General features: G+C 40.1%; 1 protein-coding gene across 1 annotated transcript in view; it reads left to right on the top strand.

The window, feature by feature from the left end:
• Positions 1 to 2,566, top strand: part of pax3b (paired box 3b) — a gene marked incomplete in the record, with an annotated part of 23,770 nt that extends 21,204 nt beyond the window's left edge. The window contains 1 exon segment of the mRNA XM_024277580.2: positions 11 to 2,566.
• Positions 2,567 to 10,839: the final 8,273 nt, after the last annotated feature.

Here is a 10,839-nt window from a genome sequence, read left to right as displayed (position 1 = left end):
GGGGGGGGGGTGACCATCTACTGTGCCACAAAGAGGCACTTTCCACCGTGACCCAAAAGCAGGTCTGCTTTGCAAAGACAGTGACCCAAACCTCAGAGCAGAGCCGACAGTGATGTGTTTACACGTGGAAACACCAGTGAATTCCAGGTAACTTCAGCGTCATTCCAGACTACAGAAAAGGGCTTTTTGTTGTTTCATGACTTTTATTTAAGACTCCAACGTCCCACACATGAGTAGAAATTCCAGAGAGAAGGAAAACAAACATAAGCTGATGAGTCTGTGGCTTTTATTGTATCTAATGTACACCCCAGCTGTTCTACAGAGAGGGATCATCCAAACATTCCTCCCCCCTCGGGCTCCGCTCCGGCCTCTCGGCCCCTCCGCCTCATTCATGTCTCGGACGGCGAGGCAAAGATCCTGGCCTTTTGTGGCTCTTCAGAGCAGCTCAGAGGAGGTCAAAGGCTGGCTTTAGGGAGAGTGACAGATGAGAGAGCAGCAGTGGAGGGCGGCAGGCAAAGGGGGGGTACAAGCAAGATCGATCACAGCATGAAAAAAAAAGCCTTTAGAGGTCCTCACGGCGAGAAAAAGCCAGTGGGTCACAAGTCACGACTGAGAGACACTTGAGACACTAGAGGAGGTCAAAGACTGCCTAGTCGCCCACCTGAACAGAAGTGCAATATCACTGATCCGACAGTCAATTCCACAACAAGTCCCCAAAAAAAGAAACGTTCATTTGAATGTTTACAAAAGAGAAACAACTCTGATGCCTTCAGTTTCACGTCACATGAGAAAGGCCAGAAAACCTCCACCAGGAAAAACAACGGTGCAAAGATGGAATGATAAAGCCAAACTCCTCTACCTTTCTGGGACCTTTCATTTGCAGGAGATCTGAGGGGGTTCTGTTGTATTTATTTGTGCCATCACATCACATCTATGGGGGTTACACCATATCTGTTTGGGTGTTCCTATCCACTATATCAGTGGTCCCCAACCCTTGGGTCATGGGCTGGTACCGGTCCGTGGGTCACTTGGTACCAGGCCTCAACTTAGATTATTTCCGGTTAGATTATTTTCTGATCCTGAAGGAAGTTTTATTTTGGAAAATTGCAAGATTTTGTTCACAACATCTGTCTTGGTCACGTGACTTAAAGTGGCTACCTGGATTTCTAGGCTAGTAGCCAAATGCTAACAAATAAAACGTACTTGGGAAGTGTCTTAGCAGAGAAAAGAGCCAGTGAGGAAACCAAATGAGAGCTTTCGACTTCATAAAACAATAAAGCTGCTGTTTACATGCAAAAGAGTTGTTCTCATGTAGCATGTAGCTCTGTCTAACACACAGCAACAGACTCGACTGTTTCACACACGCAGATAATAAAGTTGGAGACATGGTGGATTTATGTTCATATTATATTTACAAAATACCAGTTTTATGACAGTTGTGTCATTTAATTATGCTTTATTTGTCCATCACACCTTAAAAGTCAGACGTAGCTGAAGCTAGGGTCTGGTTGTTAGTCTCTACTTTGACGTTAAAGGGAAAATCATCATCATAAAGTTTAAACCAGTCCCAAACATTTTACGGAGAATGAAGATTCAATCAAGTAGTTGCTGACTTGTGGAAGCTGGTTAGAGAGATGTTTGAGAATTTTCCAACAGCAAGGCTGAATTAGGCAGAAACTGTAGCTCAGAAAATGTTCCTTTGTGTTGAAAAATACTCAATGAATGAGGATTTATGTAAAGACAAAATACGATCAATCTTTTTGCCCTGAAAGATCATCGAAGCCTAGATTGAGTGTTAAAATGACATCCTATGGGAAAGAGAATTATCAAATGAAAAACTTTGTTTCATTGAATTTTCATCATGTGGGGAAAAAAAATATCTACTGATATTTTACAAATGCCAACTCCTGTCCAGCTCCTGCCCCGTTTGAACCGGTCCGTGAAAATATTGTCTAATTTAAACCAATCTGTGGCCTGAAAAGGTTGGGGACCACTCAATTACACTACATCGGGGTGGGGGGTGGGGGGTGGGGGTTGTCCCACCATTATGTCACATCTGTGGGGGTGTTCCCACCATCATACTAAGTCTGTGGGAGTGTTACTGTTTGTTACACGGCGTCTTTGGGGGTGTTCCTAACTGTTACACCAGGCCTGTGGGGGTGCTCCTCTTACATTGGGTGTGTTGGAGCTGTTTTTACCGTTACACCCTCCCATGAGGGTGTTCCTAACTGTTACATCGGGTTCTTGGAGGTTTTCCTACCAGTGCGCTGAATCTGTGGGGGTGCTCCCATTGTAACGTTGTGTCTTTGTTCTTATTGTTACACCGCATCATTGGGTGTGTTCCTACTGTTATACCACATTTGTGGGGGTTTTCCTACCATTACACTTTTGTACAGCTGGGCGACAGGAAGCAGAAATAATTCACTCATCAGCCAACAGTTGGTCTTCTCCCTCCATTTCCCTGATATATTTTTTTGTATTCTTCGACGAAGCGTCGTGACGTAACGTCATGTGTATACACGCATTACCAATGCTATTTATGATCAAATAAAAACTCTGAAAAGTTGCTGTTTTTGTCTTCTTTTCCCTCTCCATCCAGGGGTGATTAGAAAAATTGAGTCTTTGTGTTTTTATTTTTGTCCCAAGTGGAGCAGACGAGCGCAGAGCGTCTGTGATCCACTCAGCAGGAGAATGAAGTGCACTCGGAGACAAATGTGTACTTTTGAAGGGGCTCATGTGAACCCTCCAACCAAAATAGGCCCGACCAAACAGGGATCAGCAGACATTCGATTTGACGGCGAACACAACAGTCTTTCTCACGGACGCCTGTAGATGCTCAGACATCAGCATTGGTGTGTATTAAAACCCCCGCCGGCCCCCCATTGCTGCAACAAACTGACTTTTGTCTCTCCTATGAAGAGAGCGCGCCTTACAGCGTTTTGCACAAACAGCCCCTCCCAAAGGCCTGTGCTCGCCGTCCGCCCGCTGACACACAGCCCCCTCTGTGTTTGTGCTGCACATGCATGCAGACTTCAACTGTTGATTCTGTATGTGTTCATGCAGCCTCGGGCTATTCTGCCTAATTATAACATTCTTCTGATTAATCGAGTCTGCTCCACGGCCTTGGGGGGGGCGGGGGGTGTCGCTCATGCAGGCGGACCACACACTCTATAAATAAAGCTTTAGTCAATAACAACGTTCAGGATCACTCAGGGTCTCCTCTGCTCTGTTTGCTGAGCCAAAGTCATTCATCCAATGAGGAGACACACACATACGCACATGTTTACTCACACATTTACGACACAGTAAACACAAACGCACTGAATTACACTCACACAAAAACTTTCATACACACAAAAGCATTTGCCAACACTCACACACACACAAATAAATTAATGTACACATCATCACATTCACACTCAAACACATTTGTTTTTGGACTACGATAGAGACATAAAACACATTTAAACTTAAAAGGACACAAATATTGACAGTCAGATACACACATTGACGGACACAAAGACATTCAGTGAGGTAAATACACAAGTATTTGAACACCCACTGATTTTGCAAGTTCTCGCACTTAAAAGTCATGGAGGGATCTGAAAGTTTCATCTTAGGTGCATGTCCATTGTGAGAAACATAATAAAAAGAAATCAGAAAATCACATTGTACGATTATTTTTTATTTATTTGTATGCTACTGCTGCAAATAAGTATTTGAACACCTGTCTATCAACTAGAATTCCGACCCTTGAAGACCTGTTAAATGGCGCATACTTGTATCCCGCTTTTGTATTTTCCTTGAAGCCCCATAATACTTCACAGTCACAGACCCATTTACACACACATTCATTCACTGGTGGCGGCTCCGCTGCCAAACACTGGCGCCAACCTTCCACCAGAGGTAATTTCGGGTTCAGTGTCTTGCCCAGGGACACTTCGGCAAGCCAGAAATCAAGCCCGCAATCTTTCAATCGGCCCTACCACTGCACCACGGCCGACCTGTTAGTTTGTCTTTAAGTAGTCCACCTACACTTATTGTCTTAAGCAAATGTTTGAGGCTGTTAGCTGCATAAATACACCTGTCTACCACATGCAATCAGTAAAAATCTAAATACTAACATGACCAAGACCAAAGAGCTGTCCAAAGACACCAGAGACACAATTAATTAATTCATTCATTCATTCATCTTCTTGTCCACTTTTTCCCTTTTGGAGTCGCGGGGGTGCCGGAGTCTATCCCGGCTACTGATGGGCGAAGGCAGGGTTTACCCTGTTACCCTTATTGAAAAATGGAAGAAGATAAACATGACTTTCAGTCTCCCTCAGACTGGGGCTCTATGTAAGATCTCACCTGGTGTGGTCTCAATGATCCTAAGAAAGGAGAGGACTCAGCTCAGAACTACACCGGAGGAGCTGGTCAATGACCTGAAAAGAGGTGGGATCACCGTTTCCAAGGTTATTAATAATACACTAAGACGTCATGGTTTGAAATCATGCATGGCAAAGACGAACCCCCTGCTTAAAACTAGCACATGTCCAGGCCAGTCTTAAGTTTGTCAATAACCATTTGGATGATCCAGATAAGTCATAGGAGACAGATATGTGGTCAGATGAGACCAAAGTCTTAATTCCACTCGCCGTGTTTGGAGGAAGAACAATGATGAGTACCATCCCAAGAACACCATCCTTACTGTGAAGCATGGGGGTGGTAGCATCATGTTCTGGAGGTATTTTTCTGCTCATGGGACTGGACGACTACACTGTATTAAGGAGAGCATGACCGGGGGGAATTATTTAGCGATTTTATGGAACAACCTCCTTCCCTCAGTTAGAGCAATAAAGATGGGTTGGTCTCTGGGCTGGGTCAACATGACAGTGACCCAAAGCACACAGCCAGGATGACCAAGGAGTGGTTCTGTAAGAAGCATATCAAGGTTCTAGAGTGGCCTAGTCAGTCTCCAGACCTAAACCCAATACAAAATCTTTGGAGGGAGCTCAAACTCTGTGTTCAAATGCTTATTTGCAGTAGTAGCAAACAAACAAGCAATATATATATATATATATATATATATATATATATATATATATATATATATATATATATATATATATAAATAAATCATACAATGTGATTTCCAGATTTTATTTTTCATATTATGTCTCTCACAGTGGACATGAACTTAAGATGAACATTTCAGACCCCTCCATAATTTCTAATTGGGAGAACTTGCAAATTCACTGGGTGTTCAAATATCTCACTGTATTGATTCATTCACACACACGTTTTCACATAAACACTCAAAAACACGTTTTTTACGCTACAAACACACACATTTACACTCAAGCACACACATTCAGACATACTGTACCCACATGCCCATAATTGGTAAACAGCGTATACTGTGTTAAGCGCTTTTCCACCTTCTCAAAAGGCCCAAAGCGCTTTACACAGTCCCATTCACACACTGATGGTGGCTCCACTGCCGAACACTGGCGCCAACCTGTAACCACCAGAGGCCAACTTGGGTTCAGTGTCTTGCCCAAGGACACTTCCACACATGGGCGGGCAAGGCAGGAATCAAACTTGCAATCTTCCGATCAGAGGTTGTCAGCCCAATACCACAACCACCACATAAAGTCATTCATTTACACTCATGCCCACATTCACAGCACATCACACAAACACACAACAACACTCATACATTTATACACATTCACACAACACACACAGACATATTTACAAATTTACAGTCAAACACACACAGATACATTTACACACGCACCCCCAATCACACCCTTTCAAACACTTAAACACATAGACACACACACCCCTACACACTTTCTCACACACCGACTGTTTGCTTTCCTAATCAGTCCATACCATTAAAAGATGAAGACAAATCACACCTGCAGAGTTCCTGGACGAGGACATTACTTTTATTAATGATCTCTCTGCAGCAATGAAAAGACCATTATTGCTTCAATATGCCCCGCAGTGTTGTCCCAGGAACTATTTTAATGACATTTCATACTGCTGCACAATCACAACATTTTTGAAGAGGACTTTTTCTGCTTCAAGAGATCCACATAAAATAAACTGATTTCCCTGGATATAAAAAAGAAATATTGTTGTTTCTCTACTTTAACTATTACCTCACTCCTAGTTTTCCAAACACAAAGTGAACCAGTGGTTTATTCGGGTGAGTGAAACAGCCTTTCTGTTTCAGTGACTCGTCCCAGAAAGTGAGAGCAGAAGCTTCTTCGTTAACTTTAAACAAACTTCGTCATTTTTCTACTGACACTTGTTGAATGGAGTGAAAGTTTTGTGAAGAGTTACACTCAAAGTGGAGTTATTTTCCTGTTCCCACAAAAAATCTTGGAGGGAAACACTCGCAGCCTTGTACCAGCATGTGATCCAGGAACTCTCATCTCCAACAACCCCCTGGGTTGAAGCATACTTTCCTCTGTGATCGAACATGACCTCCCGATCAGGGCAGCAGCTGCCTCTGTCATTCTCACAGTTAGATGTGTGCCCCCTCCCCTGCTGTTTGTTCTGGTTCATACATTTTCAGTGCATGTTTAGAAAATGTTGTAATAGAGAAGAGAGCAGCTCAGCTTGGTGATGGCTCAGCCCAGATGTTTTAGTCACCTTTAAACACTAAAATTTAACATTTTTGTGATCGAATCTGCTTCATAAAACCTGTGCAACATCTGTTCTACCAAACAGGTGATGCATCTGAATGTTCATGATGTAATACACAAAAAAACCAACTGTTTTGAAGTTCCTGTTTCACATCTTATTCCTTTTACCTGTTTGAATTGATAAAAACATATTTTTTCCCTCTCTTTTCCAGTCCTGGCCTCTGTGTGTGTGCCAGGTGGAGGAAGTGTTTCAGGGTTTCTTGCCATGCAGCCCCTGAACACACACTTAACCCCTGACACTCCCCAGCGTTCGCACACTCTGTCATCACAGGTCTCGGCTGCTGTTGACCCGAGCACCAACACATGCTGGGGACAACTTAACCTCTGGACCTCATGACAGAAAAACACTCTGACAGAGGAGCAGGTCAGTGTCTGAGGAGGAGGAGGAGAAGGGAACAGACAGGAGGAATTTCTAGTAAAAATGTTTTTTTTTTCATCTAGGTTTTATATCTCTACTTTTGGAGTATTTTGGTTTATTGTGACTTTTAATCAAGCTTCCAAACTCAACACAAACAGATGGTTTTTTAGTTAAAATCAAACTGTTTTTTCTATTTATGCCAGATTACTGATGTTCAAGAAAAAGTCAAATCACTGAATCAAAATTAACTTTCAAACCCAAAGGAGATAGATAAAAACTGAAATTATAATTGCCTTTAACCACTTGGTCTAAACATTTATATACAGCATGTCTGTTGGGTTTTCAGGGCAGAAGAAATGGTCAAAAATGCTTGAGTGACAAGAAGGGGTTTTGCTTGAGAGTTTGTCAAAAAGAATTGTTATTATATTGAGTTTTATATAATAAAACTCAAGCACCTTTAACCTCCTCCTAATGGAGGTTAAGATGTTTTTGGAAACAGTGAATTTCTATCTTACAAGGGTTGGCCTCAGTCTGATCCATGACTTCTCAGTCTCTGAAAGATTTTAACTGAAAGTCCGAAACACTGATTTTCCTCCTCTGATTTTGTCATTTTGCTTCAAAATCACACAGTATATTTGCTTTTTTTCATCCCCTTTGTTCTTGTTGCCATGGTTATGAACATAAATAAAAGTTTAAGCCCAACAGCTTCTTCCATGCAGGGCCCAAACATCCTCTGTGCCTTTGGATTTCTTTTTTTCCTAATATTTATGGGATTTTTTTCTTTTCCCGTGTGACTAAAAACATGTCCTAAAACATGTTTAAAAACAATTTCTAATCTTATTTTGAAAAAAAATTCTAAAATAGAAAGTGATGTAATAAAAATCAAACAAAAACATTGAAATTATTCAACTCAAAGAAAAAAAAGATCTGAAAATTTGAACCTCCTATTTGCTATATTTGCTCCTTTGGCTGAAATCATTGAGACGCTTTTTGCAGCATCTACTAGTCCCTTAAGTGTGAAGTGTCAGAATCTAAAAATAAGAATAAATGACATTCTTTTGAAATTACATTTCATATAAAGTTTGAAATAATTTATTTAAATTTACTTTTTTTTCAAGTTGTATCACTTGTATCCTTCAGTGATGCTCAAATTGATATCAAATATGTATGTATCCAAATACATGTGAAATACACAGGTTTTCATAGGGTGTCCTAATTCTTTTACATGACCGTAGGAAGGATTTTGTTGAAGTATCTAGTAGTATTTTTCTTTTCTATTCGGAAAATATATTCCAGAGGTTTCAAAGGAGATAAATTAGGTTCTTAAAAAAGGAAAAGAAAACTAATGATTTGACGTTAATGTCTCTGTCAGGACTCTGAGCTTAGGTTTTGTCATTTTCTGTTTTCTTTGTCAGTCTCACCGTGTTCAGGGTAAATCATCCTCAGCTGTCTTCAATTAATTAATCAGCCTCAGTGTATTTAAGGGTCTGATTTTTCAGTTCTTCAATGTCAGGTCTTGTGTTCTGTTACGTCACTGGTTTGTTCTCCTGTGGTTTTGTCGTGTTTATATAGTATATTTAAGTCTTGTCTCCTGTGTTTAGGTCCTTCACCACAACTTCATGACAGTCTCTCAGTCTTGAGATAAAGCATATTTAATAAAGGGAGAAAATGGATGTCAATAAACTGAGTGGAAGTGAAATTAGTTGAATACATGCTTCAGATGACTGAAGACCTCAGCTGGAAGTCACAGGTGAGAAAGGAAAAACAGCTAGTCATTGGTGGGCTACAAAAAGTTAAATATTTCATGGGCAGATCTTCATTTTTCAACAGTAAAACAAACTAATAACTGCACCATGTTTTCTTGCTGTTTCTTGGTGTCATTTGGAGTTCTTCATGACAAATACATCTGGTAATTAGATAAGAAACAAACATCAATTAAACTCATATCAGTATTAGGGAATTACAGTTACTTTTTGTTCACTGTGTATCATTTATAAATCAAACATTAACCAAAAGTTTAAAAAGTGAGAGTAAAACTGTGATATTATGGCATTTTAATGAAACGTTCTAGAAAATGAGATTAAAGAATCAGGAAGAATAACTGTCTAAAAAAACAATCACATTTATTCCACAAATGTGTGACGAAATTTTTGATCGCAGTTCTTCTAAAAAAAATTGAGCTGTAAAGTTTTATTTATTGCAATAACTGTGAGCTGATACTAAAGTAACTGTTAGAATAAAAGAACTCTAGGTTTCTGTTATGGAAAGAAGATGGACTTTGTAAAATGAGTTCTTTCTTTTCATTTTTTATGGGGATGATGTGCAGAGTCAAATACATTTTCTGTACTTTTTCTTAAAAAAACTGAATGAAAGAAATCAAGCTGGATCAAAACAAGTCACACTGAGTCCTAATACTGACTCTGTCATTACAGAAGAACCAAGAGGAAAATACTTGAAACAAAATCCTTGAAAAGATCAATTTTAGAAAGATTCCGGTTATCTTTCTTTGCTCTTTTATGAGGATTTTCCTTTTTAAATGTTAGCTTTGATATCACTTATCATGAAATCAAAGCCGATTATAAATTCAAAGGGTGAAGCAAATTCATTATCCGAGCAGTAGCTGATAAAGACTGACCTGAACGAGTTTGTGCGACTCACATCGTTTCATGTTTTATGGACTCACATGATGTGAGCAGAGGGATGAAGGAGACCAGAGGACTGCAGCCAGGACGCACAGCAGGGGTTTGTGGGAGTTTGTGTGTATGTTAGAGTGTGTAGAAGCTGTGATGATTCCAGCACGGGCTTCTCCTCACAGTAAGAAGACAGTTTGTGGTGCTGCAGAGGAGCAGCACGTTCTGGTCGTGGAAATGCGATCTTCTGAAACATCTGCAGAGCTGCAGCATGAACACAGACAGACCTGCTCTTCCTGCTGCCCCATGGAGGCTTTCCTCATACACTCTTTTGTGTTAAAGTACTCCTGTGGACTTGGAGTCATTTAAATGTGATTTTATAATGAGTTCAATGCTGCAGAGTTAAACACGGGCAAACGGCTAAATGAGAAATCCCCCATTTGAGTCATAACCTCTTTACATGATGACCTCTTTATATATTTGTTTTTAAGGTCAGGACTTGAGAGGAACAGCCCCAAATGAATATTTGAATAGGTGTAAGAAAAGAAAAACTTGTGCTAAAAAAAGTTTATTCAACTCATTTACAAACATTTGAAACCGGTCAGGCTCCAGACTACAGTACCCATAATGCTCCAACAACCCATCAAGTGGTGCAGCTTAGTAGGTAAAGTTTGACAGATTTGGAGTGGACACAATCAATTTAAGGTCAGTAAGCACAACCAGGATTCATACTCAAGACCCACAGGATTTTAAGGCAAACTGTTTTCAAACAAAATTCAAGGATTTTTGGTGTGCCATGTGATCCAAAAATGTAGCTAGGGTCACTTAGTTAGCTATCAATTAATTTTGGTTCTCTAGATAAACAGATTTCTAGCTTAGATGCCCAAACGACAATGACAGTTTTTTTTGTTTGTTTTTATCAGTGCCAACATTACACTACATTTGCTGAATTGAGATGACCCCATGTGGTACAGGAAGTCTTTTATTTTGAAAGTGAGTCACGTGAATCTCCCTTAAAAGTAATAAACTATTATTTTTTGTAATCTTTAATATGTATGCTTTATTTGCACAGAAAAAAAGAATAGTTAATTTATATTAATCACAACAGTAACATTACCATAATGTAAATCAGTGTCTTATATTT

Source organism: Oryzias melastigma, linkage group LG13, assembly GCF_002922805.2.
Source record: "Oryzias melastigma strain HK-1 linkage group LG13, ASM292280v2, whole genome shotgun sequence".
NCBI classification, from domain to species: Eukaryota; Metazoa; Chordata; class Actinopteri; order Beloniformes; family Adrianichthyidae; genus Oryzias; species Oryzias melastigma.
The sequence above is the reverse complement of the archived record's forward strand: the minus strand, read 5'-3'. Positions and strand labels throughout refer to the sequence as shown.